This window comes from Tursiops truncatus, chromosome 11, assembly GCF_011762595.2.
Source record: "Tursiops truncatus isolate mTurTru1 chromosome 11, mTurTru1.mat.Y, whole genome shotgun sequence".
Taxonomy (NCBI): Eukaryota; Metazoa; Chordata; class Mammalia; order Artiodactyla; family Delphinidae; genus Tursiops; species Tursiops truncatus.
In genome coordinates this window covers 17,029,016-17,052,173 of record NC_047044.1, presented here as the reverse complement: position 1 = coordinate 17,052,173, position 23,158 = coordinate 17,029,016, and the positions used below count along the sequence as shown (strand labels likewise).

Sequence of the window (23,158 nt, the reverse complement as noted above, 5' to 3'; positions counted from 1 at the left end):
ACTAGATCCTGGGGCTGCCCCATTAACAAAAGAGGCACTATTCTTGCTTCAAGGATTCTTCCTTGTAGTGGGGAGGAACAACAATCAGGTGAGCAAATAAATGAGATAATTTGTGGTAAAGGCAGTGAAGGAAACAGTTGATAGAGCAAAGAGTGAATGACTTGCAGGGCTACTTCAGAGGGGAAGGCCTCTGGAAGGGTGTTTTCTCACTTCCTTTTGGAAGGAAATAATTCTAAAGCTGTCACTCTGTCTTCCTCCTCAAAAAGCTTCCTCTACCACCACTACCACCACCACCACCACTAACACTTGGAGGAAAGCTCATGTGTGTTAGAAAAGGATCCACAGAAACAGAGAATCAGAGCTAGGAGATGATGAGAGGGTTCTGACATCATGATGAGAATGTCTATCTCATTTATTTAAAGCCCGTTCCATCTCTGTTCTTCCCAATTATATGGGCCAAGAAATCTCCACTGCTTAAGCTAGTCTGAGTGGTGTTTCTGTCCTAACATCTGTTTTTTAAATAATGCAATTTGGAAGTATTAGGAATTACCTTGCTACCAGTGCATGCCACGGACCACATACCACCGTCTTGCACTGAGGAAAATGTGTTTATTTTTATTTATCCTTCATTTTATCCAGTTAATGAGTGATCAGTTATTCTAATGCTTGCATATTGACAAGGTCTATTATCTCCCTTAAAGACTCCTTAAATTTTCTTCCTTTAAAGAAATCACTTAGAAACTCATTGAATAATGGTTACAATCAAAATACTTTGTGGTTGATTTAAAATAGGTAATGTACACATATGCCACTAAATAAAAAGTTGGTTGGGTTGCTCTATATTGTTATTCATCCATGAATGAGTAAAAACAACTAAAAATTTAAAAAAATAAGTGAATAGAACTGGGCAAAGTTTCCCCTGGTTTTAGGTGCTTTAAGTTAAAGAATACCAGTGGAGATATTTATGGGTTACTCTTTAGCTACCTAATAGGTAATTTTAATCTAGTACCAACATAGCCGAAAATAAACAGTGTCTTTAAAAGTTTAGGTTAGCTTAGGTTTCAATTCTCAATTCTCTTTGTAAGTTATAAAGCAAGCAATCTCTAGGAAAAAGGAATCCACTACTTTATTTGCTAATGGCCAATGTTTGCACAAAACAGGTTTCCAAAAAAAAAAACAAAAAGCATCTGCAGCAGGTAAAACAGGTACAGTGATTAACATTGTGGCTTGATTTTTTTTTTCCAAATTACTACATGAAAAAGAAGTATTATCTATAGTGCTCATGTAAGGTCAATAAAAATATCAGGCATGATTCAAAAACCCTAGATTGAGTGGCTATATCAGATGCTGTTATGTAGCAATTTTGTTCCAAAGATTCTTTAGGTGTTATGTGGAGCCAACACAGGGGCAAGTCTATTCGAGTGCCTTAAACCCTTGTTACTCAAAGTATGGTCCACGGTGCAGCAGCACTGGTATCACCTGGGTGGTTATGAGAAATGCAGGATCTCAGCTCCCATGCATAACCCAACCTACTGAATCACAACCTGTGCTTTTAATAGCATCTCCAAGTGATTTATGTACACATGGAAGTTTGAGAAGCACTTCCCTGAACATTCAAAAAAGAATCTGATTTACACCCATTAGACTAAAAATTAGATGTTGTCAGACTTTCAAATGTGAACAAAGACATGAGAACTGGTAACACATACAACACCACTAGTGCAAGTGTAAACTGTACAACCATGCTGGAAAACAATTTGGTATTATCTACTAAAACTGAAGAGGCGGGCTTCCCTGGTGGCGCAGTGGTTGAGAGTCTGCCTGCCGATGCAGGGAGCACGGGTTCATGCCCCGGTCCGGGAAGATCCCACATGCCGCGGAGCGGCTGGGCCCGTGAGCCATGGCCGCTGGGCCTGCACGTCCGGAGCCTGTGCTCCGCAACGGGAGAGGCCACAACAGTGAGAGGCCCGCATACCGAAGAAAAAAAAAAAAAAAAACTGAAGAGGCATATGCCCCACATTCCAGCAATTCCACACCTAAGTACATACTCTGAAGCGACTCTTGCTTTGTACACCAGGAGACACATAAAAGAATATCCTTAGCAATATTTTCACACTAGCAAAAGAACTGGAATTAACTCAAGAAAAAAGATAAATGGCGGGACAGTCACACAATGGAATATATGAAGAAGGGGATGATAAGCACAAATTTGAAGAGAATGGTTACATTTGGGGAAGTAGTACAAAAGCACACAGGGAACTCCAAAAGTAGTGGTTGTATTTTTTAAGCTTGATGGTATATACGTGTTTATTATTGTTTTTTAAACATTTTCATTACATCACATGAGTGCTTCAGTCACATGAGTGATATTGTGACAGATTTTCTTACTCCCATTTATTGCTCCCCTCCTATAAGATGATTGTTTTCTCCACCTGTTGCCATGTTACCTGCAGGGACTATGGGAGGATTATACTGCCTCACATCCCCTGACATCAGGTTTGGGCATCTGACTCATGATGGCAGCAACATCTACAAACAGAAATAGTTCAGCTATGGCTTCTTTTCCATCTGACATGGGAATGACATGTCCTAGGTAAGTGCTGCTTCTTCAGACTGGGTCCTGGGACAAAGATAACACACAGAGCTGCAGCAACCTACAAGCAACATGCAACACGAGAAAGAAAGCTTTGCTGATGAAAGCCACTGAGAGTGCGGAATTGTTTACCACCACAGCATGATCTAACAAAAGCTAACCAAAAAAGTAAATATTTTAAAGAAGACTCTGAACCACAGATTCCCATCTAGTTTAGTTTAAGAGAATCTCTCTGATATATGAGCACATAAGGATTCCGTCTATGGTTAAAGAGTTTGAAAACAGTGTTTTCCAAACATTCAGATCTCATTAACCAAATTTCCCCCCAAATTTTACCAATTTAAAAATGATCTTTCCTCTAAAAATAAAAATGCACAAAGGACAAAATCTTGGACTAAAAGCCTTTCCATTGAGCACATTTAGATTTATCAAGAACTCACTTCATGCTCCCTGTGAAAGCTTTGTCATGGGCCAGCATTAATCTATAGAGTTGTGTCAGGGAACCACTGACTTAAAGGAAAACAAACTAATACAAAACAATCCTGATGAATTCAACTGTAGTTACGAAAACAAAAAAACATTAACGCTAAAATTGCTTCTTTTTAGAAGAAAAAGAATTGTATTGTATGTGTGTTGATTTACTAAATCAGTATCTTGGAGAAAATCTGCCTATCGTGCTGGAAGAGGCATTCTGTTCCATTGCAAAGGTTAAATAATACACTTGAAAAATTCATCAGAGCTGTGAGTTAGCAGGCCTAAGTCACGCGTCATTACTAAGAGAGGCAATAAATGGAAGTTTAACACTGTTATCTTCCCATAACAACAACAAAAAGATTATCGCACTTAGTCTAAAATCTCAAAACTTGTTGGGGGGTGGGTATTTTACATTTGTATAAGCACACATAAAACCACAGCACTATCTCACACACACACACAATAACCTAGAAGTCAAGCCAGCTTATGGTTACTGTGTATTCTTAGTTTCACCACTCTGCAAGTGTGCATTCTGCTTTTTTTAAAATTTATTTATTTATTTTGTTTATTTATTTTTGGCTGCGTTGGGTCTTCTTTGCTGCGCGTGGGCTTTCTTTAGTTGCGGCAAGTGGGAGCTACTCTTCATTGCGGTGCGTGGGCTTCTCATTGCGGTGACTTCTCTTGTGGAGCATGGGCTCTAGGTGTGCGGGCTTCAGTAGTTGTGGCACACAGGCTTAGTTGCTCCGCAGCATGTGGGATCTTCCCGGCCCAGGGCTCAACCCGTGTCCCCTGCATTGGCAGGTGGATTCTTAACCACTGCGCCACCAGGGAAGTCCCCATTCTGCTTCTTTCATTTCCTCTGAATATATGTCTCCTGTTTCTGTTTGTTATGAAGATGAAGATAGTCACCAAACAGGATGTGTTATGTGGTCAGTTAAATCAGATTTCAGAGAGGTCATGCCAGCCAAAACTAGCTAGACCTTAGCCAATATTGCACAAATTATTTTCTTGTTTTATAAAAAATTTTGGTACATTCTTTTGAATAATATCCAGTAAGTACTTAATTGAATAGCAGGTTCACACAGAAGGATTATGTCTATTTAATTTGCTTTTTACAGCACTCAAACCGCAGGCTGCCTTTACGGCCGCTCAGTTTTCTTCCACTACGTTAATTTAAAGAATGAAACTTGGGCTTCCCTGGTAGCGCAGTGGTTGAGAATCCGCCTGCCGATGCAGCGGACACGGGTTCGTGCCCCGGTCCAGGAAGATCTTACATGCCGCAAAGCGGCTGGGCCCGTGAGCCATGGCCGCTGAGCCTGCGCGTCCGGAGCCTGCGCTCGGCAACGGGAGAGGCCACAACAGTGAGAGGCCTGCGTACCGCAAAAAAACCCCAAATAACTGCTACCTCACAAATACTGTCCTCCCCGATTAAAAGGCTCACCTCTAAAGTGGAATTAACGTATCCCGCCCCCCCGCCACACACACACTTTTTTTGCTTTGGTTGAAATGCATAGAGTTAGCTCCTAGAAAAAAAAATGCTGACTTTTTGGCTTAAACTGGAAACTGTCTAATTAAACTGAATTCAAGCACTCACACAGGTTTCATTTAGGTAACATTTAGGTAATTTAGGTAGTGATGTCAAGCTTTCTTGATTTGGTAGTCCTGATATTCTCTAACAAACACAGAAGCTTGAGAAATCATGGGCATGATTCAGCTCCTGATATCCCAAAGCTAAAGGACTCCATAAAACAATCACTCATTTCTAAGACTGCCCACTGATAGAACAGAGTAACATCATAAAATTTAGCAATCCTCAAGTTTCTATAGGCCTAAAAGACAGCCAAACATTTGTAAAGAATTTGTTTGAGCCCAGAGAAAGAATCAGTGGGTATAATAAATCTTCGGTATAATAAATCCTCAATACCTCTCAAATAATGTTCCAAAGGAAACCAGAACCAGACAACTGATTTGTTTTCAGAATCACAACCCTCAACCCCACTTAAAAACATAATTTTTTAAAAAGAATGATTTATTTGGAAGAAGGATACACCGAAGACAAGCCAATGAATCAACTAAAACAAAATCCGCAATTGAACCATTTCTGCTTATTGAGAAAATGTTGACAGAATAAATATAGTGTGTGTCCAAAGAACTAAGTGTATTGCATAAACAAAGCACAGTTCATTCTACCAAGTGCACTGACTGATACTTGGTAGAATGAACTTTGATTATATTTATCCCCTATCAAATCAACTGAAAAGTGAAAAAAAAAACCCCAATCATTTAACTAGATTCTGATTAGATTAATAGCAATACAGATTTATAATACAGGTAGTAAACAATGACCAGAAATATCACTTAGTACTACTGTTTGAAACAACTCGGTGAATAGTTGGTAGCAAAGGAGCAAAATCAGAGAACTCTGTTTTGAAGCCGAGAAACTGCTTTTAAACAACAAAAGAGTATATTTCTCCCATTTTAAAACATTTCTTACATGTATCTTATTCAAAAAAACTACTTAACCACACTCTTGCAATTAACTTGCAACTGACATTCCTTAATTTCCTGCAAACTACTGCTGAGAACATCACCACCTTATCAATCACCCTAGATAGAGTCACATGAAACTTTACTTAGAAATTATAGCTACACAAAGCCTTGCTACTGAAAACTGGTATTTTCCTTTTTCTTTAATGAAGATTGAGCGACCCTTTTATTTTACTTCAGCAACAAGGAAACTTACAGCTACATCTGAAACTCACATCTATGATCAATTTATTCATCTTAATGTTACACTCCTAGTTTTATTTTCTCTGGTAGTGGTTTCATAATTTTTTTAAAACCCAGTATTTCTTGTAAATGTTATTTTTTATAAAGTGACTCAACACCTTTGTGTAAAAGGTAGTATACATGTGAATAAAACATAAATAATACATTTCCTTACTGGTTTTCCCTGGCACTTATAAATCTGAAATACCTGAATTTAGAGACTAGGTAACTGGAGTTCAGCATTTCAAATGAAGAGAAATTATTATTCAGAACTCACCAAAAAGTATACTTTCATACTTTTAGCCTTAATACATCTTTACACTCTTAAAGAGAATTCCATTTTTAAAACGCAAACACACTTCTAGCGCCAACTTAAAATATACACTTTATTCTTTGTACAATTAAAGTGAAAACTGAATATAAAATCTTCCAGAATTGTAAAGTGCAGAATGGATAACCATGTGTCAAAGTAAAAATCTTCTTTCTAAGAAAAGGAAAAGGGAAAAATGATTTGCCACGTGTAAGGTTAACATTTTTCTTCTACATTTGAAGACCAAGAGTGCTCCATAATTTTCATGGTGATCCCATTCCAAATATTTACTCAGAGCCATTCTACCCCTCCAGGGGCCCTTCTCCCTCCCCTATCCCTGAGGTGAAGCAGCACGCTACACCCTGCTGAGCAGGCCACACAGAATTACACTACCTTCTACTAGGTGACGAAACAGGACCGCTCCCAAACCCAGTGAGGTCTTCCTCAGGTGGTGGCCTACCATCACCTTCCCTCGCTGGGACACCTTCACAATGGTACCACCCAGGGAGATGACACCAATCTTCCCCCTTCCCAAACTGTACTTTCCCTCAACACTGCTCCCTGGTACACAGAGCTGTGAAGGCAGGGCAAGTGCACAAACTCACAGCAAGAGGCTCTATTAGATTAGGTGAACCACAGGTACACAGTGTTACCTTACTCAACTATTTTGGCATCAAACTGAAATAATGATCTAACTCTTTCCGTATCTTTACTCTCTGCAATCAAGTCTCTCCTCTACCCTTTGGTCAGAGCTGCGTTCCTTTTTATTCAAATACCAGTTAAAAAAAAAAAAAAAAAAAGGAGCCCAAGGGCTCTAAGTCCAACTTGAAGTTCAAACTAAAACTACCCTCAAAGTCACCCCAAAACAACTTAGTTGCCACATACTGGCCTTTGCTCATAAAAATATCCTGACTACCTTTCTTTCCCAGCTCATTTGGAAATGGTGCTTCTAACATCCACTGGCATAGAGTTCTATTGTTTTTCTATTTTTCACAGAAGTGATATGTGTTCAATGCAAAATAAACAAATAAATCAAGGACAAACAAAGTTGTTTATTCTGGAAACCCAGCATCCAGAGATAATCACTGATGATATATTAGTGCGTATGATAACTTTATTGTTGATATATTTTTTCTATATCTATGTTTAAAACAAAAATTGGTTCATATTACACACAGTTTGGCATCCTGCTTTTTGCATTTCATAAAATATCAAAAAAGAGTGTCTTATCAGTATCCTACAAAGTTATTTTTAATGGCTACTTAAAATTTCCTCTTTCTAAAACTCCCAGGGGCTCTAAAATTTCTTCTTTCCTACTTCTCCCCCTCCACGGTTTCCCAGTAGGAACACAACTAAAAGGCAACATTCATTCAATTAATACATCCTAAACACTTCCAGAAAACTAACATTCCACTGTATTCACAGCAATTATTTCATTTATATTTTATATTGTTAGATGATCATGAATAAACAACTGTATCTGTGCCACCAAGTTCCAAGGAAGGGCCAGGCTGCCATCAAGTCTACAGTGTGTCTCCCCCATGAGCCATGACATATAATTCAAAATAACTCCAAACAAAATAAGACTCACAACAAGGTACAACTTTTCCTAGAAAGACTATTTCATTGTTTCTTTAAAAGTCAAAACATTAACAGATGGCCAACAGGCACATGAAAAAATGCTCAACAACATATTAGAGAAATGCAAATCAAAACCACAATGAGGTATCATTTCACACTGGTCAGAACAGCCATAACCAAAAAGTCTACAAATAATAAAGGCTGGAGAGGGTGTGGAGAAAAGGGAGCCCTCCTACAGTGTTTTTTTGTGGGAATGTAAATTAGTGCAGCCACTATGGAAAACACTATGGAGGTTCCTTTAAAAAACTAAAAACAGAACCACCATATGACCCAGCAATACCACTCCTGAGCATATATCCAGAAAATATGAAAACTCTAGTTCACCTCAGTGTTCACAGCAGCACTATTTACAAGAGCCAAGACATAGAAACAGCCTAAGTGTCCACTGACAGATGAATGGATAAAAAAGTGGTATATATACACAATGGAATATTACTCAGCCATAAAAACAAATGAAATATTGTCATTTGCAGCAACATGGACGGACCTAGAGATTATCAAACTAAGTCAGACAGAGAAAGACAAATATTATATGATATCACTTATATGTGGAATCTTAAAAAATAATACAAATGAATCTATATACAAAATAGAAACAGACTCACAGACATAGAAAACAAAATTATGGTTACCAAAGGGCAAAGGGAGGGAGGGGAAGGGATAAATTAGAAGTACGGGATTAACAGATACAAACCACTATACAGAAAAGAGATAAGCAACAGGATTTACTGTTTAGCACAGGGAACTATATTCAATATCTTGTAATAACCCATAATGGAAAATGATCTGAAATATATATATTAAAAAAAACTGAAAAAAATTTCAAAATATTAATTTTTTTTCTCTCTTTTGGTGCCCCCTTGCTAATGCTCAAACACATGCTTACATTGTCTATTAAGCACTGCCTCCTGGGATTGAGAAAAGAATAGGTTTTGTTCCAAGGAATAATATGAGTTTAAACTCAGATGATAAAATCTATGCACAATCAAAATCCCAGACTTGAGCACACAGATTTCAGTCAAACACATTTTGAAACGGAGAATATTAACTGCTTGTTCAAAGTTGTATTATTCATGTGGAATCACTGGCAAATGCTTTATGCTGTGTTTGAAACTGTACAAAGCTTCCCGAGATATAGTGCAATGCTTTCATTATATGAATAAATGGATAACATGATTTGCATTGAGTGGTTTTACGGGGGAATTTCAAGTGACTTATTCAGCAAATCTCCACACTTCAATTAAAAGAGACGATTTGCTTCCAAAAACTTAAATGTGAAGAAGTGTCAACACACTAATGATATTGACAGTAGTTTAGAGGCTGGGTTCTAAAGTCAAACTGCTTTGGCTTAAATTCTGACTTTCACTAGCTATGAGACGTATGCCTCTATACTTTAGATTCCTCATGAAAAAATATCTCCTCCATTGGGTTACTGTGAGAATTAAATGACTTAATACATGTAAGGTGCTTAGAACAGTGTATTGAGCCTTCAATAAATATTAGCTAGTTACCATCATCCTTATTCATTATTATATATTTTTGTAAAAGGCTCAAAACCTACTTTCCACCTCTTTCTCCCCTTACTAAGGAACAGACTAGACCACATAATCACAAAAATGTTATACAGTGCTGTATTAAACCCCTACCTTATAATTTTCAGATCAACTGTTTTGTTCCTACTTCCTTTAAAAAATAAACTGAAGTTTAATTTTTACATTGTATACACTGCACTCATCCTATTTTTCATTTAACTGCTAGCATGCTATAAAATACTGTATATCTATAATGACCAGTATATACACAGAACAAATGGTACCTATATATACTGAACAACACAGGTCTTCAGGAAACCACAATGTTTTAAAAGGAAAAAAGAAGATGAAAGCTGGAATAGGAAGTAGCTCTAATACTGTTGTTAAATTTAAATATCATATCTAATGTACTTTTTTACTTTTAAAAAGGTATCTAAATAACATTTTTACAATTTACAAGTAAAACAGACTACCTTAAACCATTAGTGTAAGGTTTATTCTAGACTAGAGAACTAAGTCTGCTCAACCAGAACGAGAAATATTACAAAGATAGAATCCATCATGAGTTTGCCTGGTGTTATTCTGAAACCTATAATCCAGAAATGACAGACAAGAGTTCTCTGACTTTTTTTTTTTCCCAAAGAGTACTAGAACATTACCATAAAAATTCTTTACTGTTTGTTATGTAAAAGATAGAGGAAAGTGGCAGATAAAATGAAGAAAATAGGCCAGGCTTTGGACTCTGGGCCTACCTATTAATTTTGCTTTCTTGATCATAGATATAACAGTCTGCTTTAAATCTCAGGAGAATACACTGGTTAATAATGAAAAAAATTTATTTCCCCACTAAATGTTCTTTGGCCTGATTACTTTCCTATATTGTTTATTCATACCTTACCAGGAATATGAATAGCTTATCAAAAAGCCACTCTCAGAATAAAAAAAACCCACTTCTTCAAAAAACTAAAGTCTAGGGAATTCCCTGGAGGTCCAGTGGTTAGGGCTCCATGCTTCCAATGCAGGGGGCATGGGTTTGATACTTGGTCGGGGAACTAAGATCCTGCAAGCCATGTGGTGTGGCCAAAAAAAAAAAAAAAAGAACTAGAGTCTAATCCATAAGTCCTCCCAAATATTTAAAAACTTAAACCCCAAAGAAAGGAGAACAATCACCCATTCTACAGAACATCAAAACCACTGAAAGCAAAAAGAATAGACTTTGCTTGTATGTACTTGTATGATCTTTTCTGAAAGCCTAGGAGGTAGACATGTTCATACACTACAGTTCAGGAAACTGAGTCTCAGAGAGGTTAAGTAATATGCTCAAGTTACAAAGTCAGTAAAATAAAGACACAGGACTCAAATTCACAACTTTCTTACCAGCTAATGATAAAGCAGAAATGACAGGCATTCCCTGTACACCAGTGTGAGTGGCCATGGAGACGAGGATTATAGAACAAGTCCTTCAGTGCTCCCTCCCAACTCCATGCGCTACACCGGAATCTAGCAGGTTGGATTCAAGTTATTTTTGAACACAGTTGATTGCTCAAGAATGGAAACAGCTGCCTCCCAAGTCTCACCCCCCCCCCCAATTCACAGGTGAATTATCTTCTGCCTTATCTTCTGTTAATAAATAAATGAGCAATTATTTACTGAAGACCCAGAAATGTAACCATACCATAAATTGCCCTTTTTATAAGTGCCATATAATGTGGTGTAGAAGGAAGAGACCACTTATATCTTTAGTATCTCAAACGCTCTTGTTTTATAATACATAATTGCACTTATTTACATGAAGGTTGCTCTTTACTAGTCTGTGAGCTTTTGATACAAAATTCTGCATATTCCCCACTCAGTATTAGTCAAAATGTAGGTGGTGTCCACTAAAAATGTTGAAAGGAGGAGTGAACGAAACATTGACGGGTTGAACCTTAAATAACAACATTTAGAGAGATGGAGAAAAAGAAGGGGAAGTACGTCCTAATGAGGTGGCTGGCAACCAGGCAGACGACTGCTGGGGAAATGGATAGGCAGGTCTGAGTAGAAGATCCATATCACCAAGCAGCAAAAAAACTGGAAGATCTGGAATTCCTGACTGCAGGGTTAGGACTTCATTTTCTAAATTAGGCCAATGGTTTCTGAACGTTTATTTTTAATGCAGGGGAATGCTTTGTTTAAATTAAACCCTACTCGAAACCCCAATATAGAAAACAGGTAAAAGCAAAGCCGTACCGGTTGAAGCCCCACTCAGTCCCCATCTTACCTAATTGAGAAGCCCCCAAAGCCCCTCCATGGAGCACAGTTTGAAAACCACTGGGTTAGAAAAAGGTCTGGAAGGACAGATACCAAAGTGCTCAGAGCACTGACTTCTGGAGAACTGGGTTGGCCTAGGTTGAGGGAGCAGGGTAAGGAAGGACTTGAAATACTATTTTCACTTTTTAAATTCTGCCTTTTTTTTATATTATTTGAACTTTTGTTTATATTGAGCACTTTTTGCTTTTTAATTTCAAAAGAAATAAGATACCATTGATCTAAAAAAGCATTTTTAATGGTTAAATTTCTTCAAGAGAATTGCCACATTATATTTATTTATTTTTTTAAAGAAGATGTTGGGGGTAGGAGTTTATTAAATTATTTATTTATGGGGCTTCCCTGGTGGCGCAGTAGTTGAGAGTCCGCCTGCCGATGCAGGGGACACAGGTTCGTGCCCCGGTCCGGGAAGATCCCACATGCCGAGGAGCGGCTGGGCCCGTGAGCCATGGCCGCTGAGCCTGCACGTCCGGAGCCTGTGCTCCGCAACGGGAGAGGCCACAACAGTGAGAGGCCCGCGTAACGCAAAAAAAAAAAAAATTTACTTATTTTTGGGTCTTCGTTTCTGTGCCAGGGCTTTCTCTAGTTGTGGCAAGCGGGGGCCACCATGCATCGCGGTGCGCGGGCCTCTCACTATCGCGGCCTCTCTTGTTGCGGAGCACAGGCTCCAGATGCGCAGGCTCAGTAGTTGTGGCCCACGGGCCCAGCTGCTCCGCGGCATGCGGGATCCTCCCAGCCCAGGGCTCAAACCAGTGTCCCCCGTATTAGCAGGCAGACTCCCAACCACTGGGCCACCAGGGATGCCCCGAGAATTGCCACATTTTAATGAATCATTTCCTTATAGCAGGGTATTTTCTTGACTAAATTACACTGCAATGAAAATGAACATCTTTGTGCATAAGACTTTCTCATATTTAGAATGATTTTCTTAGGATAAATTTATACAAGTTAATGGTTCCCATTTAAGTTCAATTAGTATTTTTTAAAAGTCATCCTATAGGGACTTCCCTGGTGGTGCAGTCATTAAGAATCCGCCTGCCAATGCAGGGGACACAGGTTCGAGCCCTGGTCGGGGAAGATCCCACATGCCACGGAGCGGATAAGCCTGTGAGCCATGGCAGCTAAGCCTGCGCATCCGGAGCCTGTGCTCCGCAACGGGAGAGGCCACAACAGTGAGAGGCCCGCGTACCGCAAAAAAAAAAAAAAAAGATATATAAAATCTAATTTACAAAACTAATTAGCAAAGTTTCCATATCTCAAAAAATGTATTAAAGAAAAATCTGAAACAGAACTTGAAGCCTCTCTACCTTTCATGAATTTTTCATAACTTCTCTTGCCACTTATCAAAACCATACACTGAAACAATTTTCCTTCACAGTTGGGTTTCACTATCCAATTCTGTGAAGTCACAGTACTGTGACAGTACAATCATTCTCTGGCAACAAACTGACATCACTAAATTCTTAATGGTAAGTTCTGTTGGGTATATGGATGTTCTATTTTTACTTCTAAGATCAAAATCTATTTTCTGTTGCCTCTCCATTAAGCTCATATAATTGATACATTTTTTTTTTCTTGGACAAGAAAGTAGGATTTATTGGTGGGTGTGAGTAAGGAGGGGACAGCGCCAAGGCTCTCGCGAGTGCAGGGCCCGCCATCTGTCCAGGGGGCCACAACGAGGGATGCATTCGACTCCACAGCCATCCGGGATAAGCCGCTTTCCTGCCACCATGTTTTCAAATTTGTCCGCATTAAACTTTGTAAATCCCCACTTCTTGCAGATGTGGATCTTCTGGCAGCCAGGGAACTTGAACTTGGCCCTGCTCTGGGCCTCAATCACATGTTCCTTGTTCTGCAGCTTGGTGCAGATGGACATCATGACGTGGCCAATGTGGACCCTGACCCCTGTGCCCTGGGGCTTTCCAAAGGCACCACCCATACCTGTCTGGAGCCTAGACTGGGGACAGCATGCCAGTCATTAATGTCCACTGGAAAGGGCTGTCTTCGAGGTCCCTTAGGGCAACCTATACAGGCAACAGGCTGCATACACTACCGAGGAGGCTGCTGTTTGCAACCATTGCGCACCAGGCCCCCATGGGGAAAAGAGCACAGTTGGCTGCAGATGATTGATACATTTTAATCAATGTATTCTCTTTGTCCCCAGCCATCTTTATAAAACTGCCTTTTGGTGAGTGCTCAGAGAATGCCTATCTGTTCAAACAAAATATAAATGGCTGCCCGATTGCCTCCTCCTGTGAACAGCCTGCAATGTTCTGTATTTCTTGAAAGCGGAAACCCCAGAGTCAGAAAGTCTGTTGTTCTTTTTCTTATCTCTACTACTGTTTTAGTATAACAAAAGTACTTTTTGTTAAATTAACTTTTTGTTAAATAAGTGAATGGAGTTCTATCACTAATGAATCCAACTGGGCAAAAAGAATTTCTAATAAAAACCTTTTTCCGGCTTCCCTGGTGGCGCAGTGGTTAGGAATCCACCTGCCAATGTGGGGGACACGGGTTCGAGCCCTGGTCCGGAAGATCCCACATGCTGCGGAGCAACTAAGCCTGTGCACCACAACTACTGAGCCTGCGCTCTAGAGCCCACGAGCCACAACTACTGAGCCCATGTGCCACAACTACTGAGCCCATGTGCCACAACTACTGAAGCCTGTGCACCTAGAGCCTGTGCTCCACAACAAGAGAAGCCACCACAATGAGAAGCCTGCGCACCGCAACGAAGAGTAGCCCCCACTCACCGCGACTAGAGAAAGCCCGCGTACAGTAACGAAGACCCAACACAGCCAAAAATAAAATAAAATAAATAAATAAATAAATAAATAAAAATTAAAACAACAACAAACAACCCTTTTTCTTTTTCCAAAAGCAAGGATTGCTAGAAACATCAAGGTCACTTCTACTACTATGTAACGGTTCTAGGGTATTTAGACTCTATCAGCAAAGATTTGCCTAGGGCCTACTGGGCATGGGGCACGATGCTAAACGCCAGACGTTCAGTGTGAACAAGACAGAAGCAAGGCCTGCTCTCATAGATCTTTCCCTCTTGGTGCAAAGGCACTTTGGCAAACCATGAATCTTTATGAAACGAGAAGTTCCAGTACCAAAAATAGAAATATTCTTTAGAAGAAAGAGACCGGAACCAGACTTTGGAATACCCGTAACACTGGGCCGAGGAATGCAAAGTTTATATTTGAGTAGAGGAAAACGAGGTATTCAAAGGGATCCTTAGAAAATATTAATCTAATCAGGCTCTGATTAAACCTTTTCAATGGCTTCTCATTTCCTCTAAGATAAAGCCAAAATGTTTAAAAAGGGTAACTAAATCTTGCATCACCATTCCCACCTACCCAAGATCTTTGGCTGTGGTCATACTGTTCTTTTTCTCTGTTTCCTTTATTGTAGGGATTTTCAAACTTTATACATCACAATCTAGTAAAGTATCTATGTGTGACACACTTATTTTCTATTTTATTTCTTTTTAAAAACATGCAGTTCACAACCACTAAATTAATTTTACAATCTCCTGGTAGGTGCCTAGGTGCCTGCAGCTTGAAAAATACCACCTTGGTATATACCACACTCACTCTCTCTCACTTCTTGGCTTTTCCACACATTCTTTTTGCCGGAAACATTCTTGCTCATCCTCCTTCTTGCCTTTTTCTGGCTACTTCCTATGCTACTTTGTGACCTGAGCTCTTAAACATCACTTCCCTGACCCTCTTAGATTAGTTCCCCCTCCTCTGTGTTCCTGAAGTACTCTATGCTTTCTAACATTCATTAAGATTTACTGTAATTGTATGTGTGCTAATTGTCTTTCTAGGCTGTAAACTCCATAAGCATCAGGACCCATTCTTGGTCTCTGCTGAATCCTGAGAGCCTAGCCCAGTGCCTGTTACTTATTAGGCACTCAGTCAATGAGGAGTAAAGCAAGTAAGGAAATGGACTTGAATAATCTATATATTTAACCACACAATGAAATGAGCACCCACTTAAAAACTGTTAAGAGGTTTAGCCAGTTCCAAGGAAAATATATTCTCAGTCCCAATTATATAAATGGTGATTAAGTTCCTAAGCTAGCCTACAAAACGCTATTACCCACAAGCACTTAACTGATGAGCGGATGGCTGCTTATTTGCCTCTCTGCAAGGACAAGAGAACTTTCACTCCTCTAAGTAGGAGAAAACAGGATTAAAGGGACACCTTGCTTCCTCCCTACTCTATCAGTTCCTCCTAGAGCAAAGTGACTTATCTAATGGCTGAGATAAGACTAAAGGTCAATATTCCAGACAGGCCCCAGCCCTGAGCTCTCACTGGCTCTTGGATTTATCTGTCTTCAAGAAGAGAAGGTTCTCCTTTCCCTTCCAACTCCCATGAGGAAATTTCCCCAAGACAGGGCTTTCCCTGCCTGCAGGGGAGACCTGCAGTTTTTTAGGTGCTATAGAATCACGTGGGTAGATAAATTAAGAAGGAGCAGAGGAAGTGTGGGTCTAAGCTAAATTCTCCAATCCAGCTTTACCAGAAATGAAAATTAAATTATATTTTAATAGTACTATAATCCTCATCTGGCTTCTTGAATCTGATCTCAGTTTGCAGAATCTGGAGGGAGAAGAGATGTAATCAGCAAACTGAAAAGCTCCAAGAGGAATAACAGTCATCCCAGTCTGATTTCTGGGTCTGAGGAGAAGAGTAGCACAGAGCAACAAGGTGGAGCAAAAGGGAAGGGAATGAAATGAAGGAGGAAAGGGTTTCTTTCACTTTTCCTCGTTTGAATTTTTCTTGGGCAAAAATGTCTAAGGAAGTTGAACCTATCTTTGTGTCCTACAACCTTCCCCTCCAAATTGTTTCTCATTCTTGCTTCTCTTTTCTCATCTTCCAGACCTTTTATGCTGCCCATAGATCTCCATTTTCAACACCCACACTTGTAGAAATAGACCATGTTTTCCCCAAACCTCCAAAATGTTCCATGATCCCATACCACTAACGTCTCCTATCCCTCCTCATGTCAAAACTCCCATTTCCTCAGTGCAGCTGATCTGGAGGAAAGCAATCTGATTAAATTCGTTCACATTAAGATAAAACAACTGGCTGACAGTCTAGCCAGCCTACTAGAGATACACATATTTTTTATTTTACACACACACACACACACACAGACACAGACATTTTTAAGCTATAGAAATCTAACTACAGTAATTTCAGAGAAAAGATGAGGGGTGCCTAAAAATCTCCCATAAAGAAGGCAGGTCCGCTCTGATCAGCATTTCCCAGGGATCACATCCCCAAAGTTGTTCCCACATTTTCCCCAACTTTCAGTCCTTAAGTGACACTAAAAACCCCAGGGGGCAGAGAAAGCCAACTTGGGAAAGCATTTGTAACTACAGGATATTTAGTCATCCATTGGGTAAGTCAGTTACAATCAATATTAGGTTGGATAGGTTATAATTTCAGTATGTTTGACAATCATTCTATTAGGTAAAACATATACTCAGGTTATATATTGCAATTATTACCTCATTCTACTAATGAGGTCAATGAGGCATAAAGGGGTTAAATAACATTTCCATTGTTTAAAGTTTAGTAGTTGAAGAGCAGGACTGGACAGCTCTTCACCCACTTTGAATCAGTTGTTTATCCATTAATTCCACTTGAAAATCTCTAATTTTATTTTCCATAACGTTTCTGAAATTTGGTAGTGTACTTTAGAACAGTCATATTAGAGTAAAAGAAAAATGAGCTTGAATTCCTGGGAGGTAAACATCATGTCTTTTTCAGTGGTTTTTGTATGAAAGACCTGAGGCTGATGCTGAATTTGTGTGCGCTCAGAAATTAAGCACGGAATAGGCAAAGTAGCATTCATTCAGCTGCAAGTGGCTCTTAACTTCAGCGCCATAAAAGATACTTATTTGCCGCCCAAATATGAATATAGCTGTAATAAAGACTACACACACTTAGGATGATAAGATCTTCCACTTTGCCTGAGAAGTATATGAAATTTTAATTGAGTAATTGGTGTTTGCTATTTTTTATTAGTTTGCTTAGCTAGCCACCAAAACAAATTATTTGTAATTAAAGTGATGACTGGGACTTTCCAAACCAAGCATAGAATACATGAAAATGCTGTGTGTGTTCTCTCTTGACTTTGGTCATGAACACACTTTTTGTGGCTTTTCTCAAAATACCAGAAAGGGTAAAGGGGCAGTAAGGCACCCAAGAAATGACAGTTAGCATATTCTGACAGACTTAAACGGCACTTATTCACTTCCCCCAAGTAGAAGTATTATGTTGCTTGGTATCAGGTTGGTTGGGTTTTTCGGTCAGTACTCGTCCCCCAAACCTAGAATTTTTTAAATATAATTCAACAATAAAAAGACAACCCAATTAAAATATGGGCAAAAGATCTGAATAGACATTTCTCCAAAGCAGATACACAAGTGGCCAATAAGCACATGAAAAGATGCTCAACATAATTAGTCATAAAGAAATGCAAATCAACACTACTTCATACTCACCAGAATGTCTGTAATAAAAACTAGCAAATAGTCAATAACAAGTGTTGGTGAAAATGTGAAGAACCTGGAACCCTCATACACTGATGAGAATGTAAAATGGTGCAGCTACTTTGGAAAAGTCTGACAGTTCCTGAAAAAGTTAAATCTACAGACCCAAAAGAATGGGAATCATATGCCCACATAAAAACTTGTACACAAATGTTCATAGCAGCATTATTCACAATGGCCAAAAAGTAGAAACATCCTTAATGTCCATCAACTGAAAATGGATAAACAAAATGTGATATTGTAGTACATCAATACGATGGAATACTATCCAGCCATAAAAAATAAGTACTGATACATGCTACACATGGATAAACCTTGAAAACATTATGCTGTGTGAAGGAAGCCAGACACTAAAAGCCACATAATGTATGATGCCACTTATATGAAACTTACAGAATAGTCAAATCAATAGAGACGGAAAGGAGGTTAGTGGTTGCCAGAGGGTGGGATAACGGGGGAATGAGGAGTGACTTTTAATGGGTATAGGGTTTCATTCTGGGGTGATGAAAATGTTCTGCATGGTGGTGATAGTTGCAAAACTCGGTGAAAATACTAAAGGCCGCGCTTTAAAAGGATGAATTTTGTGGTATGTGAACTATATCTCAATTTTTTTAAAAAATTCTTCATTTACAGAAAGAAATTACATAGACATGTAATATACCTACAAATGTATTACATACATATACGTATTCTCTTTCTATGAATCAACGTTTGGGGTTTTTTTAGTTGAGATATATATCACATATATAAAGAAAGGAATGAAAGAACACGGTGACACGGAGCAATTGTGAGCCCTGAAGCCTTGGATCTGGGGTGTGCCCCAGCCTGACTCGCAGGGTCTCCATCCGTGCTCACCTTCCACCCATCACTCAGCCACCACCCGCTGTCCGGTCCACTGTCAGGGCCGGGGACGACCCACCACGGCCGCCCGGCTCCGCTGCGGGCGCCCCAGGGCCGGCCAGCCCTCCCGCCCGAGGTGGGGCTGCCGCGGCGGGCCGGACTCGGGCGCTGCCTGCGGGCCCGGAGGGGACACGGCGGCTCGGGCGGGCCCCGCCGCTCGGCCGCTCCCCCTGCCCTGGCCTCCCTACGCCCCGGCCGCCGGGTCTCAAGTCTCCCTCCAGTACCTGGGATGCGCCCGAACCCCGCGCCGCGGCCAAAGCCGAGACTTTCCCTCCATTATTACCTGCCCGGAAAGCGGTGCAAGGAGAGGGGACCCCGCCTCCTCAGACGCGACCGAGGCACCGTGGCAGGGGACGGAAGGGGCATTCACCTAGTTCCCCCGCGGCGGCGGCGGCGGCGGCGGCTGCCCAGCGGCCGTGGCTCCTTCCTCTGGCGCGCCTCCTCGCGCCGTCGCAGCCCCACGGTGACAGCCCCGGAGCCGGCGCCCTCCGCCCGCGGGCTTCCAGCCGCCCGCCCCGCCCCCGCGCGGCCGCCCAGCGCAGGCGCAGCCGCGCCACCGCCCCGGGGGAAGCGAGAGCCTGGTGATGTGGCCGCTGGGTTGGCGATCGGGAGCGCGAGCGCCGCCTTCTCCCGGACCTTTGGCCGCAACCTGACGAACGCGGGCCGAGAACCCGATAGGGCAGAGCAAAAGGGGAATATTTCAAGGGATGCTACTCAGCAGAGAAGGGCTGTGGACTTCCTTGTTCGTCAGCCCCCTCCATCCCCACCGACCCACGCACATCCACATCGCTGGCTGCTCCTCGGTCCGAGCCCCCAAATCTATGACTCATGATTTCTGTTCTCAGACCAGGGACCTCCTGCTGGCCGTCTTCGTATTTCCTTCTCACAGACCGGGGTTAAAACTGTGTAAGCCTTTCTTAAGAGCAGTGCAGAATGGGCCATGCTTGATCCGAGGTAGGAGAGAAGGGGAGCGACCCCCAGAAGAATGAGATTTAGGGCAGCTCCCAGCAGTGGGAGAGAGGTGTACAGGCAAAGTGCATGGACCCTGTGGAGGTGTCTGGAATGCCACACTTTTCAAGCTTGCCCGTGTTTGTTTTGTAGTCTATATAAAAGTGAGCCACAGTTTGCAACGTGAAGCCGAGAACTCGTGTATTTTATTTAACAACTATCTTTTGAGCATCTTTTGCAGGTAATGGGCAACGCCGCGGAGGTATTCCAGTGACCCAAACAAAGGTTTCCGTCCTCAGGCTCTTCTTCTAAAAGAGAGACTGTCATTTTAAAAATTACACAGCAAATGACACTTCCTCAAATCAAAGCTTCCACCAACTCTAAGTCACTCCAATGAATTAGTAGCAGATTTTCAGGTGCTAAAGGATATCAGAGAGTACATTTATCCCGTTTGTTTCTTTTGCTTTGCCATCAGAGTTTTGACCTTCACCTTCAGGGTGCTTCTGTATCAGTCTTGGCCATCTGGGGTAATGCTTTTTATAATGGCCCATGCAAGTGTTCTTCACCCCTGAACATCATTATTAGGAAAGAAAGTATAATTGCAAGGAATATGGAAAAACAGTGTTTAGACTGCCTTTTCAAGTGCTTTCTGTTCTTAATGCTTTGAATTGCATATCACTCAGAGGTAATTAGCTGCTGCTGAAAGTTTGGCAGAAGTAAAAGTTCCAAACGGATGTGTTCCTCCTCTGGGTCCTGCAGTCTTTCAAGATTTCTGCGCAAAGCATACATAGGCGAGGCCACCCTCTACCGGTTTTGAAAATTCTACCAACATTTCTTCTCAGAGAGCTGATGGCTTCCATTGCCCTGAATTTCATTAGTCGCCATGTATGTAGCAACCTTCTGCTTATACAGCACCCTTCGTTCTGTATGCCACAACATAGAGTATATTTTTTTAGTTATTTTAAGCTTCGAGTTGGAATCCAAATTTAAGTTTCAACCCTGAAAATAGCTCAGGGTGGAAGCTGGCGAAGAGCTACCCCATTCTGAAAAGTTAGGTCCCGATGTGTGCAGGCAACACCACATTACTGGTTCATCTTCTACCTGACAGCTGGCAACCCTAAATGTGAAGCAAGTGACTTAGAGTTGAGGATATGTAGTAATCACTGTTGGATGATTGCTAGAGAAAAGGCTGGGAGTTATGAAAGTGTGTAACAAAGGAACCTGTCTGTTCTGGCGGATAAGAAAGATCTCTTTGAGGAAGTGACATTTAATCTGAGCCTTGAAGAATAAAGAGGAGGAGGCCTGGCAACAAAGGGAAGGGGGTGGGGTGGGGAGTGTGCCCTTGAAGCTACAGAAACTGCCGATTTGAAAGCCCTTTGGTAGGAAGGGGTTTCACCTGTGGAGGCCTTGGGACAGGGCCACTGTGGCCAGAGTGAGATGGCTCGTTCTGCAGGAGAGGCCGGCAGGAGCCTTGAGGACCACGCTGAGGACTTTGGATTTATTCCTAAAGACAAAAGGAAGCCACTGAAGAGTTGGAGAGGGTCCATTTGGACATGGTCAGATTTGTCTTTATGAAAGACATTGCTGGTCATATGTGTGGACCAGGAATAGGAAGGGAGCAATGGAGGAGGCGTGAAGGCCCGTTTGTGGGCAATGGGGACTTAGGAGGTAGTGGGTCAAAGAAGTAGATCAGGGTTAGAACTGCAAAGGCTTGATCTTTGACTGTGTGTGGAAGGTGAAGGAGAGAAAAGTGTCCAAAAATGACTCCCAGGTTTCTGGCTTGAGCTTATCCTACTCCCTGAGAGGGAGAATCTGGAGGAGGAAGGCTAAAGGGGACCATTTTGAGTTACTTTGGACATGCTGGGTTTGCAGCCTCTATGAGCTATCCAAGTGAAGATGCTGAGTATATATTTGGAAAATAAATCTGGAACTCAAAGGAGAGATCTGGACTGAAGATAAAGCTAAATTTTAAGAGAACAGGGAATATGACTTGTTTGTAAGAATTGAACCTCTAAGGTTTAGAGAAGATGAGCAGAAGCAAAGGGAATCTAAATTTACTACTTGTGAGATGCTTCACAGAGGTTATTTATTTAATCCTCACCCCCTATGAGGGCAGTGTTATAATGCCGTTTTTCAGATGAGGAAACTAAGGGTTAAATCCTTGCTCAAAATTACTTAAATTCCCAATTAAATAAGAATCTCTGCGGGTAGTTTTGATGATCACTGAGGTTCAAGAACCACCCTGTGGACTGTTTAAAAGTGGTTCCACAAACCATATAAAACACTCATAAAGAAAAGAGGATTAGAGGAAAGCATGATTCAGAGGACATGCAGCCCATGCAGCCCATGTTTGCAGACATATGTCCCATTTCTTCCCCCTCCCCCGCATCCTACAATATTAACACTCCTCCCAGGAATCTCTAGAACATTCATTTGTTCATTCAATCAACAAGTAGTCATGGTAGACCTACTATGTGCCAAATAATAATAATAGTAGTCATTCATTCATTTACAAATATTTACTGAGCACTTACCTAATGCCATGCTCTCTCTGTTCTCTGCTCTGGGAATAGAGCAGTGACCAAAATGAACAAATTCCTGCCTTACAGAGTTCACATTCAAGTGGAGAAAGATAACAAACAAACAGACATATGCTTGTATATGTATATTGATAGACAAATGTATATCCCATATGGTGATAACTACTATGAAGACAAAGAAAACATAGGAGTTGGAGAGTTTGGGGGCAGGTTGTGGGGATGTGTAGACAGAAAGGGAGACTTTCTGTCTATAGGGTGATCCAGGGAGGTCTTGCAGATCTGAACAGAAAGGAGTGAGGGAAGAGCTCTGCTATCTGGGAAGTACAGCAAGCACAAAGGTCCTGAGACAGAAGTGTGTTTGTTGTGTTTAAGAGACAGCAGAGTCCTGTGTGGCTGGAGTGATGTGATCAAGGGAAGAGTGGTCCCAGGTGCAGGCAGAGCAGTGGCTGGAGGCAGGTCACGAGGCTTGTAGGCCATGGTGAGGTCTTTGGCTTTCACTCTGGGTGAGACAGGAGCCACTGAAGGGCTCTGAGCAGAGAAGTGGTTTAGGGTTCAACGGGATCCCCGGTGGA

General features: G+C 41.2%; 1 protein-coding gene and 1 pseudogene across 2 annotated transcripts in view; both read right to left on the bottom strand.

Annotated features, from left to right (window-relative positions):
- Positions 1 to 19,616, bottom strand: part of SLC41A2 (solute carrier family 41 member 2) — a 128,721-nt gene extending 109,105 nt beyond the window's left edge. The window contains exon 1 of one of the 2 annotated variants that reach the window (XM_073788246.1): positions 19,469 to 19,616. The gene's annotated coding sequence lies outside the window, so the exon portion shown is untranslated. Of the gene's footprint in view, positions 1 to 19,381 lie in introns of both variants that reach the window. The other variant, XM_019918735.3, reaches the window with a different exon arrangement.
- LOC117314351 (small nucleolar RNA SNORA70) lies at positions 13,623 to 13,748 on the bottom strand (annotated as a pseudogene).
- Positions 19,617 to 23,158: the final 3,542 nt, after the last annotated feature.